The 24,980-nt window shown below is 44.5% G+C and overlaps 1 protein-coding gene across 1 annotated transcript in view; it reads left to right on the forward strand.

The window, feature by feature from the left end:
- The first annotated feature begins 9,239 nt into the window (after positions 1-9,239).
- The window catches only part of OSBPL8 (oxysterol binding protein like 8), a 141,061-nt gene continuing 125,320 nt past the window's right edge, over positions 9,240-24,980 (forward strand). Inside the window, exon 1 of the mRNA XM_075600211.1 lies at positions 9,240-9,258. The gene's annotated coding sequence lies outside the window, so the exon portion shown is untranslated. The remainder of the gene's footprint in view (positions 9,259-24,980) is intronic.

Consider the following 24,980-nt stretch of genomic DNA (forward strand, 5'->3'; position numbering starts at 1 on the left):
GGTTTTAAAGCCGACTTCCTTATGAAAAGCCGCTGAATTTTTGCTAATTATTGCACTGTAAGTAATATGGTCTTATGCAGTACATCTAGAACATATGTTCTCCTTTTTCTGTAAAATGTTTCTGTGCAGTCCCCACCTACCTCGTTTTGGGCATTTATAAGAGTAAGTCTGAAAAATTAACGGGATAAAACAACATGGCAGAATAGAATAAGTCTTTGCACGCCCTTAGGAGAGAGAGAGACAATAAACAGTGAGATGAGCAGGGGTTTCTGGGACATGAAACCACAACCATAGATTGCTGCCTTAATGAGCCGGCTTGAATATATTCTATACCGAGGTGCACTTAATTGCTATAATATTTTATATATCTATATCATCTCTCAAATGGAAATATTCCTGTGTGCTCATTTGCATGTCTTAAAGAGGTCTGCAACCCCGCCTTTCACCATTATCACCCAGCACACAGTGCTACAACTGCAGCAAGGGATTCTGGGAAATGGCATGCAAATGACCACACAGTGCCACCTTTTGCTTAAAAACCATATAACATGGTCCCCTATAAGCTTATGCTTACTGCATTTCACAGCTTTGAGCACCGCTGGGTTAATATGCATAGCCATTAAACCCACCCACAGACAGCGGGTTTGACCTTAATGGGTCTTATCAGTGTGAGGTTGGTTATAATGGCTTTGCAAAATGAAGCTTGGGATAGTTTTCACCACACTTATTTAAGTTATGGTGGGTAAAAAAAAAGGGACAAAACCCCTCCACAGTAAAGCATATAGCAAATGGAAATATTACTGTGTGCTCATTTGCGTGTCTTAGACAGGTCTGCAACCCTGCCTTTCAGCACTTCCACTGCAGCAAGGGATTCTGGGAAATTACATGCAAATGAGCACACAGTGCCACCTTTTGCTTCAAACCAGGTTTGCAGACCTGTGTAAGACATGCAAAGAGCATACAGTAATATTTCCATTTGCTATATGCTTTACTGTGGTGGGTTTTTGTCACTTTTTTTACCCACCATAACACACTCACTCACTCTCTCTCACTCTCTCTCTCTCTCTCTCTCTCTCTCTCTCTCTCTCTCTCTCTCTCTCTCTCTCTCTCTCTCTCTCTCTCTCTCTCTCTCTCTCTCTCTCTCTCTCTCTCTCTCTCTCTCTCTCTCTCTCTCTCTCTCTCTCTCTCTCTCTCTCTCTCTCTCGTATACCAATATAAGCAAAAACCACAGTCTCAGCAGTATATAACATTATTTAAGCATGTATAGGCTGCATGATCGAATCTGTGTATATCCTATAAATCTGACTATTGGTGCTTTTTTTTGTGTACAACAGTGATTTGTACAGTGTGAGTGAATTAATGCAATGTGGTTAAAGAATATCAGGTGCTGGCATTTGACGGATAGCGCCTATATCTTGCAGTGGACGACACTTATTCCCAGCAAAGTGTTGCAATTTGGGCATCCTGACTCCGCTGCATATTACCGTCACATTTTCAATAATGGGATTAAAATAATATGGTGATTTTTTTGACTTTGCAGAGATCTTTTCTGTAAGATTGCTCTTATACAGTAGCCCTTTTATTGTCTGCTTAAAATGGGCATTTCAGGTTTTAGAGACAATAGTAATATAACCGGACACATTTATTTAGCTATGAATTGCATCTGTTATGCATTAAAAAATGTTTTTATGATCTTAGAAAAAAAAAAAAAAAAAAAGCAGTAGTTTCAGAGATTTTGCCAACGCATCCCATGAGGGTGTTTACTGCACACACTGCTGACCCCACAGGGTAGATCAGTTGAGCCCTTGGGCTAGTAACCAGATGAATCACAGTCTCATGGCATAGTGTCATGCTTACCACTTCCTGTGCACTAATAGCAACAGTACTTGTTGCAAACCTCTGACTGCAGGGCATAGATCACATGACGCTTACATCATCTGTGTTGTCTTGATTTTATGGCCCATTATCCGGGGTAACATGGAAGATGAAGAGAGGCACTCCAGTGGTCTTTCAAAAAGTCGTACATTTATTACAGTGCGATCAGCGTTTCGGTCCGCTTGTAAATCTTTGTCAGGAGGACCAAAACGTTGATCGCACTGTAATAAATGTACAACTTTTTGAAACACCACTGTAGTGTCTCTATCGCCATGTTTCATGGTTCCGGTGGTTCAGCATCGAGCGGGACTACTTTTGCTGTGCAGCTGTGAAGTTTGTACTATGGTACCGTGAGTGCACATATACTTTGTACTATGGCTATAATCAGGGGTACAGAAACAGTAGTGGTCACCACACCGCTCAACCAAATACTTAAGTAATTGTATGGTATGTCTTTATATAGCGCCAATAGTGTAGTCCGCGCTTGACAAAGAATACAGTAGGAAATTATAATACATTAAGCGCAGCAAAATAATAATCATAATTGTATAACATGGTGCAAATAGGGAAAAAGATCTATTATCAAGGTAGGCCCCAATAAGGGGTCAGAAAAGGTCCTATATTATGCACGCAGTGTGATGGTACGGGGTAGCTGGCCTTCATAAATAAATAAAGGTGAAGCCCGGCTGGCTGTCCCTTAAAATCGTGTGTCAAGGGCTGAAGTGTCAGCTCTTGGGTCTAGTAATGCACTCTATGTTTCCTGTATTTCTGTTCCCATTTTACTGTCCCCTGTAAGCTCCACAGCTATGGATTGCCATGTGTGGTTAGATCCCCTGGTCGGAGATAGCTGCAGAACAGGGACTTTGGGAACAGGAGTTTAAGGGTGGATATTGGGGTTGGCAACTAGACTTAAAAAGTATTAAATGTTGCTGACCGGAGTAGCCGGTAGTACTAGTATTTTACTTGCAAATCGCGTTTGATTTGCGGCGACCTGTCTGTAGATGAAGACTGGGTATGTGTATGGAAGTCCCATATAAAGTATAGCAAAGACCTGACCTGTTTTGGGCTTTCTGTGTCCCAGAAACATAATACTTCGGGTATGTAAGTTTTAGGAGGAATATTTGGGTCAAAATGTATTTCTCTTGTTTGCAGGAGTTCGGGGGACGAAGTTACCGGTAGTCCCGTAATTCTCCCCAACGTGCGGGCATAGTTTGCGGGTTCGCGAGGGGAATTACACCGGGGCTACACGGTATCCCCGAGAATCCTGGTTTTCGAGCCCAAATATCCCAGACCCATTTCCCTCACAGGTAATAAGGTTCCCCAAGACATATACTTTATTTTATGTGCTTACTGTATAAATGTCTATACAGTCAGCCCGGGTATCTCCATAGGTGCCGGGATGTCTGCATTGACATCGGAGTTCAAAGGAGAGAGGATGTCCAGAGGTGACAAAACCGTTTGGTGGGTGAGGATGGGCGATTTGCAGGGCCGGAGAACAAAGGGCACCCTGTGGGGACACCTTTTGGACTGCCAGACTTAGTGGAGCCTGCCCAGCGGGTGCCAATGAGTTAGCTTGGGGAAGATGCCACTCATAGGCGCATTTCCCATTGGCCAATTCGTATTTCCCGCTCTCCCTGCTTTTCAAACCGGCTTGGCACATCTCCCCCTCTGACGTCAGCCAAGAGACGAGCCCATGTTTCTATTGGCTAGTGGGAGGGAATTCCCACGCTCTGATTGGTCTCGGTCCCGACTTCCATGCTGAAGATAGAACAGCGGAGGGTATGTAAGGAGACGGCCGAGGCAGAGAACCGGGCCATCTTGTGGCTTGAGTCGGTGAAGCGCGGGCGGGCTTTTCAAAGTTACTCTTACGCATAGCAGAGCAGCCGGTTTCATTTCTGAAGCTAGGAAAAGCCTGTCCTGCAGAGACGTGAAGTCCAAGTTCTGAGAATAGAACGTAGCGGTCGCGGCTAATGTTTTTAGCCGAAAAGAGGACCAGGAAGCCGGGGAGGATTTCCCGGTCAGGGTACGCTAATTTGAGGCTAGTTTCTCCCCCCCCCCCCCCGGCCTCCAGTAAGTGTGTATTCTGTCTGTATTTTGTATTTCACTGTGTGTACGCGGGTTTACCCGAATAAACATCATTTTGTTCCACTGCCTTGTTTTTGCCTATTAAATGATGCCAGGTTAAAAGGTGTTAAAAATCCTGGTCTCCCGTGACCCTCAGCGTGGGATTAAATACGTTGACGGTTAGTCCTAGAGAGCTAATGTCTCTACAAGTGGGTCAAATGCCCATAGCTGAGGTACTCTGACATACACAAACTATATGTCCACATAGGACTAAAAGGAAAAATAATACAATTTTAATAACATCAAAATAATAATATATACACAAGGGTGTGAATTCACACAATGTCTTGTATGAATATGTATGTGTAGACTGCCGCTTCAATTAACCTTAACCCTACTGGATTCTAGATTTATACTCCAGAGGTATAGCAAAGCAATAAGTGTGACATTTGATCTATCTTTGCTATTTATATATGGGATACACAGTGGTATAATAATATTTATATACATACTAGGTTATTGGTTTAGTTTTGCCAGCCTATTGGAGGATTTGATCAATTTTCACTATATATAATGTTCATTTGTGTGCATATTATTATTTTGATGTTATTATTTTTCCTTTTGGTCCTATATGGACATATATTTTGTGTATGTCAGAGTACCTCAGCTATGGGCATTTGACCCCCTTGTAGAGACATTAGTTCTCTAGGACTTAACGCCCACTTATTTAATCCCACAGTGAGTGCATAATATAGGACCTTTTCTGGCCCCTTCTTGGGACCTACCTTGATAATAGATATAATAAGGGGTAGCCAACTCCAGTCCCCAAGAGCTACCAGCAGGTCAGGTTTTCATGATATCCCTGCTTCAGCACAGGTTTCTGTCAAACTATCCTTAAAACCTGACCTGTTAGTAGCTCTTTAGGACTGGAGTTGACTTTCCCATACCTATATTATGCTCTTGGTTGGAAAGCACTTACAGCTGTGTATCTCACCCCTCTCCTTGGGGCATTCCAGCACTAGGCCATGTCCTGTCATTTTTGCAATTACAGATGTAGCATGGCTAATTTTCTCAGCAGCCAGGGGTTGATGGCTTCAATTTACTCAGCCAATCTCTGACCACAGAGGACCCCACCAAGTCCAAGTGACGTGGGTTCCTTTGAGCAGCGGGATGTCACTGTATTTCTTCTTTATGCTGGCAGCACATTGCTTTGTAGAGCGTTTCTACCTCTCTCATAGAAAGCTCGCTAAACACTGTGTACAAAGCTTTGACTGATATGTTTTTCAGTGTCAGACCATGCTTCTTAAAGCTTTTGGTATGTTAAGTGAGTACAGTACAAATCCATTCTGTTTTCTTAGACCATAAATAAGAAATAAAGTTAGATATAGGCTATAGAATTAAGAATGTCCCCTTTTTTTGTGCATGCGCATCCTATATTTTCATTTGAACGTGCGCTGATACCAGTGCTAAAGTTTGTTGCTGGCTTTTTTGTAGAAGTGAAGGCCGTAACCCTTAATTACAGTACTTGTATTAATCTTTTCAAGGCTGTGATGTTTTCTTGATTGCATTTACACGTGGTTGAGTTTTTAACATACTGTACAGCGATATTTTACATTCAGGGGAGACTTGTGAAGAATAGATTAAGACCGTGCTTCCCAACAGTGGGTTCAGGAATCCCTAGGGCAGGGGTAGCCAACCTTCCTTATTCTTAGGTGGGCCAATAAACATTTTTTGGGGGCTCCTGACCTGCCTGTCGCTGCCATTGGGAAGCAAAAAAAATTGCATGGGAGGGGACGACCGCTGTCTGGGTGGAGTGGGCAGGACCGCTGACAACTTTCCCGGGGCTCAGGACTATAATTTCCACCGGGCCCCCCATGTTGGCGGCCCTATCCAGCCTCCCTCATTTTCTTACACCCCCACTCCTCTCCCCTCACTCGCAACTCCCCTCTCCCCCTCTCTCGTAACTCCCCTCTCCCCCCTCTCTCGTAACTCCCCTCTCCCCCCTCTCTCGTAACTCCCCTCTCCCCCCTCTCTCGTAACTCCCCTCTCCCCCCTCTCTCACATCTCCCCTCTCCCCCCTCTCTCGCAACTCCCCTCTCCCCCTCTCTCGCAACTCCCCTCTCCCCCCCAACTCGCTATTCCCCTCCCTTGCTATTCCCCTCTTCTCCCCCTCACTCGCTATTCCCCTCTCTTCCACACCCCCTCGCTATTCCCCTTTTTTTCCCCCCTCGCTATTCCCCTTTCTTCCCCCCCTCTCTATTCCCCTTTCTTCCCCCCTCTCTATTCCCCTTTCTCCCCCCCCCCTCGCTATTCCCCTCTCCTCCACCCTCACTCGCTATTCCCCTTTTACCCAACCTCCTCATTCGCCATTCCCTTCTCTCTCTCTCCCCCCCCCCCCCCCCCAGTTGCAATTTTACCTTCGGGTGTGCAGTGCCCCCCATGTGATACTCCAGGGTGCAGCCTCTTCTAACGCCTATGAAGGAAGTTGGGCTCGCCTGAGAATTGGGTCCAACTTCCACATCTTCCATGAGGTCCCAGTTCCCTTCCGGTCCTGCGGCGGAGGCGGTCTACGGCCTCGTTGAAGTTGGACCTGACTTTCGGTGCTGGTCAGCATGAGAAGAGATTAATCACCAGAGTATCACACGGGCCACTGCAAATACCACAACTTGGCCCTCGGGCCTTAGGTTGGCCACCCTGCCCTAGGGGTCTGTTAGGTGTCTCAAAGGGGTTCGCCCCAAAAAACTAATGGTGGCTCCCAGGTAGTATAGTTGCTTCCTGAGCCCGTGTGGAACTGCACACTTAGTAAAGCTCCAAACAGCACCTTGGCATGGGCGGTATAGCTGTCAATTACAACAGGACCTTCCAAAGTCGCTACCCACGAGGCTTTGCATCCACAGCGGAAAAGCATTGTGGGGTGGGACTGTGGAAGCACCCGCAGTGATAAACGGCTGTAACACCCATGCTTTCCGCACATATTGAGGTGCAGTTTGTGGCCTTGTGTGTGCGTCACCTATGAGCTCAACTTCTCCAAAATCCAGAAGGAGCAGGATCACCCCAGAAAAGAGAAAATAATATAGTGTACAATGTGTAAATAAATGAGGAAAATGTGGCACTTAGCTTGGCTCGTATGTCAGCCCACTTACTAGAAGGTAAGAATAATAAAGCTCATCCAATCAGTGGCTAGTGTGTTTCTTCTTAATGCTGCTATTGCTTGTGATTCCCAGGAATGTACAGGTACAGGTTTTCTCCCAAATTGGTACATGTGGATATTCCCTCAAAATAAGAAAAGAGACATAGTGCGATCCAATATACAGGGCCGCCAACAGAAATCATGGGGCCCAGGACAAATCAAAGGAGCAGCCCCCCCCCCCTGAACCCATAGCGCACCTACCACGAAAAAATAATTTTTAGCGCAAAACGTTTACTTAACTGTTTTGTTATTGTAATATGGAAAAAAACATTACAATGCAATTCGTTTATTTTTATATATTCAACAAAAGACAGGTGGGTGAGTGACTGGCTTTTGAGTTAGTGACTGGGTGCATGACTGACCTTGACCGGGTGGGTGCTGCTTTCTGCTTCCTTGCCCGCCAGACTCTTCCCCCCCTGCCCCCGATATCCCCCCGTGGTTGCTGCCCGGGGCGGGAGGTAGGCTCGGTAGGGGGGGGGGGGGTGGGGCTCTGAGGGGGGGGAAGGGGGAGCTCAAGACACTACTGCCTGAGATCAGTCACATAGTTCTGTTAATAATAGGCAATAATATTCATTAATTAGGGGTTCGCTTAACAAATATTTTTTTAGTAGATGGTGCACAATGTAAAAAAAGTTGGGAGCCACTGGCTTAACGCAACATGCAGTAGTACTAGTATTAAATGCTCAAACCTGCTCAGATTGGCACAAATAAACATGACCAAGTTATGAGTTGAAGGCCCTTCAAGCATTAAAAAAATGAACTCACTTTTTTTTTTTGCCACATATCAGAAAACGTCATCAGAAATCATGGAAGCAATAGAATAATAAAGGTATAGATATAGTTTAATACTAAAAACAAGTGCAGGATCAATAAATCATAGTAGTTCTGTTTCTCAAACGATATGTAATTAGACATAGCGGGTAATGTGCAGGACGTGGGGAAAATTCTGTGGTTTTGTACACACACACACTTCATAAACCATTTCCTATCTTAACAATAAAGGCACAAGGGTCCTGTTCAATATTCTCAGAGACTGCTATAGGCTGAAAAATGATATGAACTTGAATCGCACAGCGATTTGGTGTCTTCTGATAATATTGCATCAGCAAACCAGCGGTACCATTGTCAAATGTCTTTGGGATCTCAACCACCGGATTGCTTGGTATATCCATCACGGAGTTGCAAGCAGGCTTCCATGATCTTAATGTAAGTGGAATACACTCCACTTCTGTTCTGATTGCGCTCCACAGAGAATGACGTCTCCCCCCCAGAAAACCAGCATTTATAGCCTGACATACTCTGCACTTCAGAACGCTCCTAGAATGCCAGCCTTCATGATGATCAGCGTATGTCATGGGGAACTTAAAGGGTTAACACATGGAAACCTGACTAATTAATTCTGAGGTGATCGTGCTACCATTTACAAACCCATCAACAACGATAATTATTTTTGCGTGCTTTGCCAAGGGATTTTCTTTACCGTTTATTCAGACGTGATAATCAGCAGCTTTTTGTGTCCTAACAAAAGCTCATCAAATGAAAAATACTGTTTCACAAAGAACTAGAACAGCTGTTTTATTCACAGAAAGCATTGAAGCATTTCTGTGGACTGGACGTTTTCTTTATGGCTTTCTCAGGCGGAGACTCCAATTCCTCAGCTCCCGTTATGGGGGCTTCAGTTCTTTCCAGCTTTTTGGGATCTAACTGCTCTACTGGAGTGTGCTGGACATGGGGGCTCTTCAGACATCCACATTGCAGTGTTGTTATCCTGGAGCTGCTCTTTCTTTGGACATCAATCAAGATTTTTCATGTTGCTTTTAGTTCCTTGGTTAAATTCAGCAAGCACTACTGCATTCTTACCGGATCACTTGGGCATCATGTGACGCAATTGATGCTGCGATCATTAAAAACAAGCATCCACAGTAGTGCTCTTCAGATTTGCATATTGAGGACTACATCCTAAATCATAGAGCAGTTGTGGTTGTTAAAAAAACATTGCCTACTTTATTTCTCATAAATAGTGGGAACTGTAAAAGTTTAAGTTCCTTCAAGAAGCTAAGATGGATTTCATTTCATTGGTAGAGGAAAACTCCAGCAAACGGGACCATTTCAGAGATTGGCACAGTATTGTAAGTACGTCTTATTTTCAGTGTTGAGCTTTTTTTGTACTGTAGTGATCCCTTTAAAGATGTTCTAAGTAGCATTTATGTTGCCGTCTTCTGGGAATGTCAGTTGGAAATATAATCTTGTACTGTAGTAAAGATAATATGTTCTCAAGATGTGGTGAACTAAATACATTAAATGTGCATCAATATATCTCAATGGTGACGTGTTTCCCCCCCCCCCCCCCCCCCCGACCTCAACATGCAGTGGCAACATCATTCTATGTCTCCCGGGTCCTACACTGTGTCCCCATATATTCTTAGTTCAGTTGCCTGTTTATAGATGGCAGCTTGTTCTCATTACTTCTCTCTGGGAGATGTCACTCGCCTCCTCAATGGCGGCAGGACAGAGTCAACCCATTTGAAAGAGAGAAAAAATATTCGATCACCTTAGTACCGGAAATAAGTAGGTAATTGTTCAAATATGAAGTGTTCAGAAAACCGCATCTGCCTTTGAATATTCCGTGCAAGTTTAGGACGAGTCGTTTCCCACGGCCGTACCCACCTGTGGGGATTGCAGCTCTTCATTCTAGAAGAAAAAAAGAGAACAGCAGCGCACGGCCAGGGAGCCAAGTGGTTAAAAAGAAATGAATGTATTGATCAACTGAACATCACCCACGGGGGGTAGTGCCACCCTCCTACGCGTTTCGGACGTGTATTCCTTTAACAAGTCCTTTAAGAAGGACTACACGTCCGAAACACGTAGGAGGGTGGCACTACCCCGTGGGTGATGTTCATTTGATCAATACACTCATTTATTTTTAACCACTTGGCTCCAGTACGGCTGCAGAGCTTGCACTCTCTCTTCAGACTCCCCTTTGGCGTTGGGGCACCCACCGTCTTGCTGGCACTGACATTTGCATGCACCACATCACTTCCAGATTGAAGGACTTCAGATCGATCGGGACTTCTGGTTAGGGATGTGGTACAGCACTGACTGCAAGGAGGGAAGGAGGAGGCTTCCTGGAAGTGAAGTTTTGACATCAGGGGGTGGGGTAAGAGTATTTAAGTTTGTTTCACTGGTCATTTTTGGCTGAATGTGATGTGGTCTATTATGCTAGGGAATGGGGAGCTGCTTTTGGTACAACATTTTTTTTTTTAATTTTCCACTGTACTATTTTTAGGTTTCTGTTTTTAAATATTTATAGGATGTCTGTCAACCAGGATCCTAACATGCGATAATAAGACAAGAGGGCTTGACTGGTGCCAAGGCTAAAAAGGCAGTATCACAAACAAATCATTTCATGTCCTGCTTGCAAAGTCCTTGCCTGAAAAATAGAAGAAATTGTGTCGATTTTTGTATTAAAGACGTTAAGCAGCTGAAGAATTATTTCCTCAAGCACTAAAAATATTTTCTGTTTTGTAATACTTAGTTTTAGGTCTTGTGCTCTTCCTGTGTTTTGCTTCCCCAGAGGAGGATCAATGAGTAGCTAAAGCTGTAAGTATCTGTGGAACAGATGGGACACCCGGAGCTGTAAATAAATCTGTTCATCTCCGGTGGACCCACAGGTTCCAATACTGTTTAAAAAAAGATAAAGAGTAGCTATGGTTGCTGCTTTAAAAGTTGAATATCAAAAGGCAATTACTACAAACCCATTTCCTTTGATAATTACACAACTTTCTTTTGTTATCTGAAAGTGAAGAAAAAATTACCCAATGAAGGCAATAAGGCTGCGCACCGCCGACAAAGAATCGGGCTAAAGATGCTATGGAGTAAAAAATGTGAACTGTATTTAAGCCATATAAAAGGAGGCTAACGAACCTCCAACGCGTTTCACACCTCACAGGGTGCTCTGTTGATCAGTAATCTGAAAATACATGGACTTAATTGCAGTGTTTAAGATTATAAATCCTGAATATCTGTGATTTACCCTTCATCAATAAAAGTTTTGCTAAATCATTTGTTTTTCTGCCCACAAACTTTACAGCTACCAGGGTGTTGATAAGCAATCATATAATCCATATCTTGTTAACTGGCAAGAGGTTTCTTTCTTCCTCTGAGTGTTTTCGAGACGAGGATGCATCCGTGTTAGTCTGACATGTTTTATTAATGAGAAAGCAGTTGGCAGGATATTTTTGATTTTGGCCTGTTACATTCTGTATTTGCATTGTGTATATATTTTATGAGTCAACTTATTTCCTCATAGTTTCCCAGAGACAGACATTCTGTCTTCTTAGACTATGTATATTTAGCCAACTAAAAATAAACAATGAAGAAATTTGACAACAAAATCCTGGTGTGTGAACAATAAGCGAGGAATGAGAGTTTTATGTATACTCCCGGTTCTGAAAGATATTACGTGTTTATTAATTGCCAGTGTTTTTCTCCCATTTTGAGGAAATCAATATGGTCTTCAAATCTTGTAGGTTCCGTGAGCCAGTAGGAAGCAGAAACATAATTTACTGGGGATGATATTGTGACTTTCTTCTATGGCAGACACCAATGAGTTAATTCGTCCAACCAGCTTAGTTAGGAGCAGAACTTTCGAAACCGCTATAAGAGGGGGAGTCGCCCATCTCTGGTCAGTTATTCTTGTCCTACCTTCGTTAAGGGATGGAATGTCTGCAGTCTTATCTGCCTTGGTTAGAGGGGTGAAGTCTATGGCTCCCCCTTCGACATACCTCAATACCGTCAACTTTCTAGCCACCATTTGATCCAGCGGACCATGTATGTTGCTGCCCTGTGCTCGTTTCTGAATGGTGGCTTCCCCTGGGTGCCGTGATGTCGGCGAGGGCCGGGGGTGTTTTGCTGGGCACTGTGACATCGCTATGGGGCATGACTGACACTAGTTCAGTGTTGTCATTGTTTTGCTTGCATGACTCCGAAAGGTCATTTCCAATGCACTTTAAGGTTATCACCAGGGAGGAATCTGGATCTGGACGCCATGTTAATTTTCAATTTTTCTTTTGTTCCTTAGTGGATAGTGTTTTTTGATCATCGGGGTGTCGGTACATTCTACTATTGCAGGGGACCAGAAAGCTAAGCAGCCTCAGTAGGAAGCTCAGGTTGCAATATCTAGGAAAACAGTCTCCAAGTCTTAATATTTTGCAGTGTGACATGTCAAGTGACCAGCAACTTACTCGAAGAGACTGCATTAAGAAGATGACTGATGGTGGATTGGTGCGGTGGGCTGTGGTGCAGCTCCCCAGCGATGGCTAGCAGCTCCCTGACTGCCTGCATTACTCTCCTTTCTCCTGCTGGCGCCAGGATCCAACTTCCGCCCGACCTGAGGAGAGCACTGCAGTGTCCCCGCGCCAGCGCAGACCGGTTGTCACCCCAATGTAATAGGGTGTGGAATCGGACATTTTGATTTGCGTCTCGCCATGACCAAGTCTCTGCTGGCGTTCGGCCACAGAGAGACCTGCAGCCTTTCCACTTCTGGACACTCAGCTGCCGCCCATTTCACTGAGATAAGCTAACTTCAGGGTTCATTTAGCAGTTAGGGTAGAGGGTTAATGATAGTAGTTTTAGGGTAAGGGATTTTAGAGTAAGGGGCTAGTGTTATGGGGTTTTAGAGTAAGGTTAGGCACTTGCCTTGACGGCAAAGCGGCTGGCGGCGAGTAGTCTCTGCGACGTGGTGAGTAGTGGCTAAACATCGGTGGAAAGTCCTGTGACCAAATGTCCTAGACCAAAGCGGGTGTGTGTGGGGAGATGTGGGTCTTGCCTTCTCCGGAGCGGCCTTCTTGCAGCATCGTGTTGTCATGCCAACCTGACATTGCTGCTGGAGCAGGGCTGCTCTCCAAGGAATCGCCCGGGCCTGGAGGTCTGTACAATCCACTCCTGCGAGAAAAAGATTCCGTTAGAAGATGGATCATGTTTCACACATCCTATAGATCGGAGTAGAGAGTCTATCCTATTGTATATAAACCATATTTGTCTTTTGCAGTAACACTGAAGCCAGCAATAGCAATAACCTGTATTTCTGGGACCATCAGATTCTGGAGGATAGAATTGAAACTGAAACCTCAAGGCAGAAGTTACTGAAGGACACATCGAATCTAAAAGACTCAATGGAGTTTTTAATTTTTGGAGATCATTCAATGGATATTATTCGCCTTGCAGCAAGATCAGCGTATTATGTAGCCGCAAGTAGGGTGTTATGGCTCAAGCCTTGGGCAGCGGATGCCTCATATAAGAATAGGCTGATGTCTGCCCTATGAAGGTTTTTATCTATTCGGTTAAGCACGGGGTGATATCCTGTCCAAGATGACGGTAGGAGAAGGTCACTTTCTCCCCAGCATGAAAGATTAAGATTATAATGATTTGACAGGCCTCCAACACAAAGTTTTCATGAGGGAAGATCCTATAAACCAGGAAGAGCTTATAATGGGAATTGGGATTCACATCTGCAACAGCTCTGGGGTCATAACCTCCCCAGACAAGGTACCAGTCGAGTTGCCATCAGTATCCTCAATGGGAACACCCGGTTCAGAGGGTAATGCCGGTCGGCGGCAGACGGGTGGTATTTCTGGATCATTGGGTCCAGACAATAACAAACTCCTTGGTTCGACAGATCATAGCCTTGGAATTTTCCTTTGAGTTGCCCTTGGCAACTCAAATTTTCAGGGCTCTCAAAAAAATAATCTGGTCTTGAACCATCAAAGGATTTTAGGGAGTCCAGTTTTTAGTTCAATTGATCTACTCAACATACGTTTCAGGAGAAAAATTACAAAGCTGACTTTCTCAGCAGATATTCAATGCACCCTGGAAAATGGGAACTGAACCTGGAATTTTTCAATTAATTAGTTCAGACATTGGGTCAACCAAATGTTGCTCTGATGGTGTTTGCAGTCAACAAAAAAGTACAGACATATAGTATGTGGCAAGTTCCAGAAATCCTGGCTTGGGATGTTTTCTCAATCACTTGGGGTTTCCTGTCTGAGGTAAATGTTCTCTCCGTTCCCCCTTTTGCAGCGGGTGATGAAAATGTCTGAGAGACCGAGCTCGACTAATTGTGATTAGCCCAGTACTGGCCCAGACGGACCAGGTTTGCGAACTTCGGGTGTTTGTCGATGGAGGAGCTATGAATTCTCCCGACATTTCCTGCATTATTGGGTTAAAGTCCAGTTCGATACCCCAATCCTCAATTCCTGAAGTTGACGTCATGAAACGTGGACTTCATTAAAGGTACAGGGATTCTCAGGTAATGTTATAACTACCCTAATGTGTTCCAGGAAACAGGTGACATTGAAGGTCTATTGGATTTGGAAGGCGTTTATCCACTGGTGTAATGTACAAAAGTGGAACCCTTGCAGTTGGACATCCGTAATGCATTATACTTCATTTTTTGATTTGAGAAGGGATTTGAAACCTTCATCTGAAAGTGCAGGTTTCTGCATTGGGCGTTTTTGTATCATAAGCAAATTAAACGCAATCCTATTATTGCTAGATTTGCGAGCTTCCATAGAACATAAGATCATGGCCAGTATCCCTGCGAGGCATCAAATGAAACTGCAGGTAGAGAGGCCCATTGTCTTGCAATGTTTTAAAAGCCAGAACGGCCAACCTGAACCGAACCCAGAACATCACTGGAAGCCAGTGCAGATCGTGTAAGATGGATTTGATTTACTCAAAGCGGGAAACCCATTTCTGCATTCGAGCTGCAGTGTTCTGCACAGGCTGGAGCCTCTGTATCAGGGACACCAGTAGTCTTGCATATAAGGCATTTCCATAGTCTTGCATATAAGGCACAGTCCAACTGCAAAGACACAAAGTCATGGAAAAATGTGTTCACTCCCAATTAAGCGATTACTATACCAAAACAAATTTCCCTAGCCAATTCCAATCTGGCTTTCACCCCAAACACTCCACCGTAACTACCCCGCTAAAAGTTTGCAATTAAATCCAATGTGGAATGGAACAGGTACAACTCACTGGTGCAATATTCCTAAATTTTGCAAAGGCTTTTGATACTGTTGATCATGCTACCCTCTTTAACAAACTCCAGTGCTCTGGAATAGGGAAACATGCTTTAAACTGGTTTCATTCCTACCCATCAGGGAGATCCCAACATGTGTCCATCTCAGGGTCTATCTCCAACCCCTTGGATATCACCTGTGGTGTCCCGCAAGGCTCTGTTCTTGGGGTCCCTACTCTTCTCAGCGTTCATCAATGATCTCCCTACAGCTTGTAAGGAAGCCTCAATACTCATGTATGCAGATAACACAATCTTATATGCACACAGCCATAGCCTTTCCGACATTGAACACACTTCAATCTGACTTTTTGAGACTCGAAAATTGGATTTCCCAAATCAAACTGTTTGCAAACACTGACAAGACTGTAACAATGGTATTTAGAAGGGTTAAATCACAGTAGGGTGCTATGGGTGAAATATGCAATAGACACACTTACATTTAACCACTAGATTCCCTCTTCTGTACAGTATATACTTCTTAATATAACCTCAGGAAAAGGGAGAGAACAGAGAAAACATAGTATAACACTGTTTATTGAACAAAATTGATTAAAAATATAGATTTCCAACTCACAAGCGACCATTAAAAAATGGCATAGAGTGCAAAAGTTTCAGTCTCTGCCAGACTTCCTCCCAGATGGTTAGGTGTCCGCGCGGAGTCTGTCCCAGTCGATAAGAAGGTGGTGCAGGGATATGGATGAAAATCGGGTGATTCGCCCAGACTTGTGCACAGCCTGTTCTTCCTCCCGTCAGTAAGCCTCCTTGCAGTTCTTTCCACGTCCCGCGCATGCGCTCCGATGGTAGTGTGTATCAGAATGGGATTCTGCTTCTCTGTACGGTGGCTCGTGAGGACCAAAAGACCGTCAGACTCGTTTCGCTAAAAGCTTCCTCAGTGACGTGGATACATGGGGGTCAGTAGCACTTTCGTATGCCAATATAGAGAGCAATTACATGTGCCAGATTGGACAATGTGAACTTTAGAGGATATATAAAGTGCTACTGACCCCCATGTATCCACGTCACTGAGGAAGCTTTTAGCGAAACGCGTCTGACGGTCTTTTGGTCCTCACGAGCCACCGTACAGAGAAGCAGAATCCCATTCTGATACACACTACCACCGGAGCGAATGCGCATGCGCGGGACGTGGAAAGAACTGCAAGGAGGCTGACTGACGGGAGGAAGAACAGGCTGTGCACAAGTCTGGGCGAACCACCCGATTTTCATCGATATCCCTGCACCACCATCTTATCGACTGGGACAGACTCCGCGCGGACACCTAACCATCTGGGAGGAAGTCTGGCAGAGACTGAAACTTCTGCACTCTATGCCATTTTTTAATGGTCGCTTGTGAGTTGGAAATTTATATTTTTAATACATTTTGTTCAATAAATTGTTTTAATACATTTTGTTCAATTATACTATGTTTTCTCTGTTCTCTCCCTTTTCCTGAGGTTATATTAAGAAGTATATACTGTATAGAAGAGGGAATCTAGTGGTTAAATGTAAGTGTGTCTATTGCATATTTCACCCATAGCACCCTACTGTGATTTAACCCTTCCTGATCGCGGTCCCTTGTTTGTTTTACATTGCATGTGTCCTGGAAATTTGAGTGAAGCACAGCACCGGAGGATCCCCCCCCCCCCCCTCTCTCCATTCAGTGACTAATACAGAGGTTGGAGAATCACCTCTGAACGAGACTCTGGCAGCAGGACTACACTCTATGAGGGACTGAAAAATCGAACCCATTTTTATACGGTTGGCGCAGTTATTTTATTTCTTTTTAACAATGGTATTTAGAACCAAATTTTTAAAGCTTCCAGTGACTGAGCTCCAGATCAGAACCAACGCTAACACCACCCTAACTCCTGTTACAAGTTTTAAATACTTGGGCATATGGTTTGACTCCCACTTAACATTCGGAATGCACATTGATACCCTGACATCCAAAACCTATGCCAAACGAGGTGTACTTTACAGGAACAAATCCTCCCTATGTCTGCTGGTCAGAAAGCGTATCGCACAGCAGATGCTAATGCCAATTATCGACTATAGTATACGGCTCGGCACCCCAAACCCACCTTAGCAAACTTGACACCCTCTACAATTCAATATGCCGTTTTGTTCTCCAATGCAACTACAACTCACATCACTGCGAAATGCTCAAAGAACTAGATTGGTCATCACTAGAGTCTAGGCGCAAAGTTCACCATTCCTGTCTTGCCTTCAAATACTTTCTGGGCAAGCTACCCATCTATCTGAACAAACGCCTCACCCCTACCACATGCAGCACTTATCATCCGAGATCTGACGCCAAAAGCCTGTACATGATCCCAATGCTCAACAAAGAAATAGGGACCTTGATTAAGCACTTGCAGCGAAAAACATGTTGGCCTGTTTTTGCCTCTTTTTTTATGGTCAATTAAACTTCATTTTTGGAGTTAACCTCTCTACTTGGCCTTTGTTCGGATGGTGCGACGCAAACTTTTTCTTATCAACAAAGTATCTGGCCGCTCCTCCTCTTACCGTGCACCCTAAAACTGGAACAACCTACCGGAGACTCTCACATCCACCACCAGTTTAAGTTCTTTCAAAACTAAAGCTGTCTCACATTTTAATCTGGTCTGTAACTGTTACATAAGCCTATGATATACATCTTCTCTAACTGTGCATGCAATGTCTTGCATATAATGTATACCCTGTTCACTTATGTAACTATATTTGTAACCATGTACTATTTGTCATCTTAACTCTATGCCCAGGACATACTTGAAAAAGAGAGGTAACTCTCAATGTATTCTTTCTGGTAAAACATTTTATAAATAAATAAATGGACCCGTGACACAAGGTCCATAGATGACAGGAGTGGACACAAGCTCTGAAGCAGCCTGTGATTTAAAAAAAAAAAACGGACTTAACTGAGTGCCACTTGGACGCGCATGTTGAGTTTGGTCAAATAGGATGCAGAAGTTCTAACATTGGACATGGGCAGCAACTGTACACCAATGTTAGGGGGGGCTCTCAACCCCCCTATCCCATACTCTAGCGTCTTGCCGAACCTATAATCGTTAGTTCAGTTTTGTCAGGGATGAGCTTCAGTCTATTCATCTCCATCCATGCCGCCACCTGACTCGTATACAGTATATGGGAAGTTTACCCGTGCATTCGTATATAGTTACGCCTGTGCCACTAGTATATATCGTGATGTCAAAATAGGTGTCATAGTTGTGACCTATATTCTTTTATGGTTTTATACTATTGAAAATGTATTTGAGCAGTTTTGTTAAACACTGTATTATAAAACAGGCCTCTACAAACAAGTCTGCATCTACTCAAACTCAGGGAAGACATTTTTTTTACTTGTACAACAGACTTCAAGAACTGCTATTGTAACCTATTTGGTTACACTTATACACACACCATCCATCCATCCATCCATCCATCCATCCATACATACATACATACATACATACATATCACCACCACCTACACACGCATACACACATATATACATGAAGACACATGCACATATAAATGCGCGCACACATACTCATACACAGACACACACGTGTGTATCTGACTTCACAAAACAGATTGCAGGCGTTGATTGCGCCTTTCGTGTGCAGTTTGAGTGCTGACCTAAATGTAACCCCCAACACTGTTTAGAAATACAACAGAAGAAAATATTTCAAAGCAATATACCACTTAAAGAAGAGACCCAGGAGGTTTTGAAAGCATTGGCCAAGAATTCCTGTGCACAATACTGTAGCATGAAGTGTTTTGAGGCAATGCTCTATTTTCCTGCTCAAATAGAAGAAGCTTAAGTTTCGAACATCTGGCAGAAACTCTTAAAGTGGTTTATCCCAGGGGTGCGCAAACTTACATAAGCAAGCCCTCATGTTTCCTCTCCCCTCCGGCTCGTGCCTCCTCCCCCTCGCCCCCCCACCCCTCGCAAGGCTCCGGCGTCAAATGACACCATGGGGGTTATGTGACGTCACGTTGCCATGACAACGTGACATCATATGACCCTGCCACCGGTTGCCATGGAGACGCGTCGCTGGAACTCTAGGTAAGTGAAAAGTTAGAGGCCTCGTGTGAGCCACTGCGTTTATTTTAAATGCCATCGGAGAGGCGCGGGGCCTCTAAGATCCGCGCACCCCTGGTTTATCCTACAGTACCTCAGATCTGTGGGGGGGGTTTGCACAAAGAAAGGCGGAATACCATTTATAATGGAATACTTGCATTAACTTGCTGTATACTATTATGATATATGCACTGGGAATCTCTTCCTACTGTCTTGACATTCCCCAAAATGTGCAGACTGGAGCAAAGCGGCTACATGCATTGATTCAGAGGCACTGGATCACAATTTGCTCTAGTTTTGCTCCACATTACTTTCCATAAAGACCCCTTTGCTTTATCACACCAATTAATATAGAGTAATTGGTGCCAAAGACTACAGTTTGGTTGTAGTATGCTTCATCCACACAATGTTGCTTATTACAACAGCCAGATTCTTATTTTCTTGAATGCGATGTTCCCAGTTTGTTCCTGTTGCTCTAAGCTTTTTCAATAATCGGGAACAGATTTACTAATGGTTGAGCAGAAGTGCACTTAGATGAAGATAAATTAAGTTGGGCACCGAGTAAATTGTTCAGCGCATAATTCAATAAAGACGAGTGTAGAATAACCATGAAAATGTCTAATGGAAACCTTTTCTTTCCTCTGCGTCATTTTTATTCCCTAATTAGTACTTTCTGCATCCCTTACAGTATTCACATATTCACTCGGAGGAAATCCACAGGGCCTTGAAACACATGCAGGAAAGTGGTCACATTTTGTGAAAAATGTGTGGATAGCTGTGTTTTCATTATAGCAATATAAAAACATGCCTTTTCAGTGATGCATCGTGTGCTTCTGAATCTATCCTTAGCGGTTAGACTTCATCCATATTATTTAGTACCTGTGATGCACGGTTTGTCCCCAAACGAATGCCACAGTTTTTTTATAAACAGACGACCCAGCTAGCACTGAATATCTGGGTAATGCACAGTACACAGAAACATATCACTATATTAACACTGCAGGAGTAACAGTCCAGCACAGGGCTGCCTTCTCGTAGATCAGTGGTTGGCGACGTGTTCACAGGAGACCTGGGGTTCCATGAGACGTTACCAGGCATTCCCTGAGCCCAAATGTGGTAATGGCGAATATTTCATTCTTCAAAACACCATTTTCTTTTGTCCTGTTTGGAACCGAATTCAAAAACTTTATAATATGTCGTTCTTTCATATACAGTAATGTAATGCATTATTTTGAAAATATAAGCCACGGCAATGGTGTTTTTTTACATACAACGGATGAATGATTTCTAAAGGATGCTGCAGTCACCATACATTTGTGAGGGGTTTCACTGGTCTTTAAAGACTGACCTAGATCATTGACCTAGATCAGAGCCAACTCCAGTCCTCACCGGCTACCAACAGGTCCGGTTTCAGGATATTCCTGATACAGCACCAGTTGCTCAGTCATTGATTGAGCCACCTGTACCAAAGCAGGGATATCTTGAAAACCTGACCTGTGGGTGGCCCTTGAGCATTGGAGTTGGTCGCCACTTTTGTTATTTATTATATTTATTATTATTTTTTTTTAATAATAATACTGTGCTCTGCCTAAAGATGTGTTGGATATTTGGCATTCGTGGAGCATAAGAGACTTTAATAGGGCAGCAGATTAAGAAGAGGAGAAGTCTAGTATCATCTTTCATAAAACGGCAAGGGGGCAGTGTGTTTCTGAAAAGTGAACGTGCCACCCAGAACTATAATGATCGATAGAGGAGAGCTACATTGAACTAGAGAAAAATGCCAGTTCCATCATGGAAGGGGTTAACTTCTCCAAATAGAAGCAGAGTGTGACATTCTGCATCTCTCTCCCGTCCTCTGCGGGGAATTCACAACTTCACAGCTATTCTCAATCCGTACAGCAGTAAGACACTTTTAGCTCACTTGATGGCCGTAAACCAACGTTGGCTGTTGGCTGTCAGTTGCTGGGTTGCAATATGTGTGTAAGGCTAGGTCCCCGATGCCTGCTGCAGGGCGCGCTATGGCAGGAACAAGAACCGCCCCTCAATAGGGCCGGGCCAACTCGCTACCTTGGCGCGCAATTTGCCGCTGCGCGACCAGATTTTCGAAATACAAGAAAATTGTGTTTAGAGCTGGCGATGGAGAGATGGCCCCCCTCCCTCCCCCCCTGTCGCCAGCTTGTCTTTCCCCCTGCAGCTCCAGCACAGACCGCAGATCGCAGCTTGAGAAGGTGCACACGCCGCTAGGCGCTCCAATCCCAGCACACGCGGAGTGCCTGGGGCCGTAGCCTAACACTTCCCTGTTACAAAGCTGAGCATCCCAGCTGCTTGCTTCATGGCCTCTCCCACGGTCCCTTCTGTCTTCACTCTCCCTTCCTTTTAGATTGTGAGTTCTCCTTACCAGCGTGTGTGTTAATGTTGGGATTTTATAGTTGCGGTCTCCCCAACCCATCGTACTACGCTGCAAAATATGATTTGCAAACAAACGATGATTAATAACCGTGTTGCTGTGGAAGAAGAGGCAGGGAAAGCAGATGGGAGGTGTTTACAATTCATATTTAGGCAAGATGTTCGGCGCTCGGGATAAATGCGGTTCTAATCTAGGTTAAATGCAGCGATTCCTTTTCCTGTAGTGTTTTATTTTTGATTCACTTATTTCTTTTAGCTCTCTGTAATGAAGCGTTTCTTACCTTTTTTGGAGCTATACAATAGTGTATCATTAAATATTTATTTATAAAAATGTTTTACCCGGAAGTAATACATTGAGTGTTACCTCTCGTTTTCAAGTATGTCCTGGGCCAGGGGAGTAGCTATTGCCCGCACTCTTGGGGGCCCGCTCGGTAAGTGCCGATCGCGCATGCGCAAAGTTTTGCCCGGGGGGGCCCAGCATGTTTAGCTACACCACTGTCCTGGGCACAGAGGTAGGACAATACAAGGTTACAGCGGTGCGCAAACTGGGGGCGCTACATTTTCGAGGTTGCGCAACAGTTATAGAGGTCCCTCGCTCTCTCCCCAGGCATTTAAATTAAAAGCCGGGGACCGCGTGAGGCCTCTATAATACACTTGCCTTCCCCTCCAGCGACGCGTCGTCCTGGTAAGCCGGACATGATCTCACGTTACCATGACGATGTGATGTCACATGACCCCGCGCGTCATTTGACACCGGGGTCGAGAAGGGGGGGGGGGCGCGATGCGCTGAGCAGAGCAGGTACAAGGAAAAGTTTGCGCACCCCTGCACGGTTACATTAAATGAACAGGGTTATATATTCAATTCAGACATTTCATGGACAGCTAGAGTTGGAAAATTGGGTACATGTGATAAAAGGGTTGGTGAGTTTCAGATTTGTAATAGAGAAGCTTTATCACCACCAAACCATCAAATGGCTCACACCATTTAGTTGCCCGCCTTCGGGGCGACGCAGATGTACACTGAAGGGGTTCAGATTGAATGCAGCTGTAAATTCAAAGTCCTTTGTCTTCCTGGCTCATTAACATTCCAGTGGGTGGGGTTTACATTACACATAGTACAAGCAAATGTTAAGCCCATAGCACGCTGGTTCTGTGCAGAGGGCAGCAACTTTTGCGTAACCCCATCAGGCGTCTCTACCTATATATCACATAGGTTTATCAAATACATACATATTAGCCAGGAACAATGGGGCTTCACCTGGACGAGTAAGGAATTCCATGTTGGGCATAATTTTAGTACAAAGAGTTCATTACTGTTTCTTTTTATTTAGCATCACCTGGGTACACAGTGGCAGTCAGAACAGAAATGCAAAGAATCTGATTTTGTTACCCACAGCGCAGGGATATGAAATCTAATTTTGGTACCCGAAGCACTATGGGATGACTGGATGTGTCCCGGAGGCTGTTTGTTGCCTATATTACAGGATTCCGTGACTGACACATTTGGAAACGAGACAAGGCTGTTTCTTATTGAGCGAGGCAAAACAGAATTGAAAGGAGGAGGAGGCCCGCCACAAACTGCTTAGATGAATAATACTGTTAGTATGTTGTGCTTCTGGGGACACGCACACAATGTGAATGGGATTTGCATGGGCAGTAACCCACGAGTGGCCGTAAGGGCAGTGGTGTTGTCAGTCAAAGAGCAAAAGTAAACAGAAAAAGTACACTTGAATTGTAAGCAAGGAAGGGTGGGCAGCCAGTTGGTCTATTTCTTCCAAGTAGTAACAAATGAGGGAAAAGGTGGGTTGATACCTTTTTATTGGACCCAACAAGTAGTTGATGTTACAAGCTTTCGAACCACTTGGGATACCCGATGAAGGACTCGGGGAGATGTTTGAAAGATTGTAACATAGCCACTACTTATTGGTCCAGTAAAAGGTATCATACCCCATACTCCCTCTGCCTCCTTTGTTACTACTTGAAATGGAAAATAAACAATGAACTTGGCTTGGTGAGCAGAGAACCCCGCCCAGGATTTACAGTACTGTATACGGGTTTGTATTCCATGATAGGAAGGCTCATTAGTTAACGGGGAGAAGAACATGGTTTCCCTAATTTCTGGGCAAGGGCTTTGTGAGATATAGCTCAGGTTAACAATGTATCCCTCTCTTCGCCTGACCATTCACAAAAAAATGTATTAACTACTTCATAACCTATTTAAATGGACCAATCCCGACTGTATTATTATTAATATTGATGTATTTGGAACCAGGAAGGCCTGCGGTGCTGGACCTCACCATTTTCAGTGCTAGTGACCCTCTGTTTCTCAAAAGGAATTACAGTTGTAATTTCTGGTGCTTCCTCCCGTGGAAACAATATTGCCACCAAATGCAGCAGGATCCGCGTGTCAATAAGTAGCCACAGCATCATCGGTTTGCGGCTTTTCAGTGGTGGACACCGGCTTCTAGGTTGGGTTCTCCAGCAGGAGCACCGGCATCTGGGAACTGCATGGTTCAGCACCGCAGGCCCAGCCTCGGACGTTTGGCCTCTGCTATGTGGCCGTGACCAAATTGCTGTTGGAATTACTGACCGCAGGGCACCTCACCTCTTATCGTATCTCCCCCACTGAACTCGCCAGCAGCTGCCATCTTTAAAGGTACTCAGCCGACCGACACCATTTGTGAGAGCGCCCATGCGCACAGCAGGACCCGCAGCCCGCCAACATTTTCAAATTTCCCGCGTGGTGTCCTGCGGTCGGTAGTTCCGGCGGTGACGTGTTGCGGTGGAGCGCCGGCCACACATCCCATTCCACCGCTGGCCCCCTACTTCCAAAGATGTAATAGCGTGTTTCCAGGATGGCTGATTTAAGTAGGAGCTGCAGAGAGTACCATGGCAAAGTCTGCGTAGTGTTTTATGTGACGGTTGTGAATGACCGGAAAGAGAAACCGGGGGTTATTCATTAAACGGTGATGATGCTGATCAGGGCACTACCGCACAAACGCCCAATGTCCATGGCCGTTTCCAAGCGACCGTGCCAAATTTGGCACTATCGCGGTTTAATGAATAACCTCCAATGTGTTTCATATCACCTCCTATTCAGAAAATCCAGGCACCCGTGCAAGCTACACTGTATGTCTCATGTAATTGAATGTATTAGAGAGGCTTGAAATAGAGCTATTTGGAGCCCCCTGCAGCCTGGAAATATAAATGTTCCTCTTGCTGTTGCCCAGTGACTGACTAGCAGAACTGCTTTCTTTTTGTTATTGTGACTCTATCCTTTGGCT

Source organism: Ascaphus truei, chromosome 5 (assembly GCF_040206685.1).
Source record: "Ascaphus truei isolate aAscTru1 chromosome 5, aAscTru1.hap1, whole genome shotgun sequence".
In the NCBI taxonomy this organism is placed as follows: domain Eukaryota; kingdom Metazoa; phylum Chordata; class Amphibia; order Anura; family Ascaphidae; genus Ascaphus; species Ascaphus truei.